Raw genomic sequence first — 384 nt, forward strand, 5'->3', positions numbered from 1 at the left:
ATGATATCATAAGGAGAAGTGCGAGCGATTCAATTCGCATTGTTAGCGATTCGGGGGCGTTTCGATGGGCCATTGCACATATGTGTGGATAACACTGCTGTAATGCATATTATGAGAAAAGGCAACACGCATTCAAGCGCCCTAGTGCGATAGGCATCTGTAAAAAACAGGATATTACGACAGGAACAGATAAATGCCACATGGTGTTACGTACATTCAGGGGTAAATCCAACCGATGGGATGTCTCGAGGGATACCTGTCAGGGGACAGGACTTGGCGATGGGGTGGAACATGTGGAGGAGAGCGCGGGAGGAGGTTTTAAAGACGCTTTCAGCTCTTTCATATCGTTAGTAAGCTATCGTTTCAATTCATAGTTTGTGTAGG

This window comes from Trypanosoma equiperdum (genome assembly GCF_001457755.1).
Source record: "Trypanosoma equiperdum strain OVI genome assembly, contig: ctg_210, whole genome shotgun sequence".
NCBI lineage: Eukaryota > Euglenozoa > Kinetoplastea > Trypanosomatida > Trypanosomatidae > Trypanosoma > Trypanosoma equiperdum.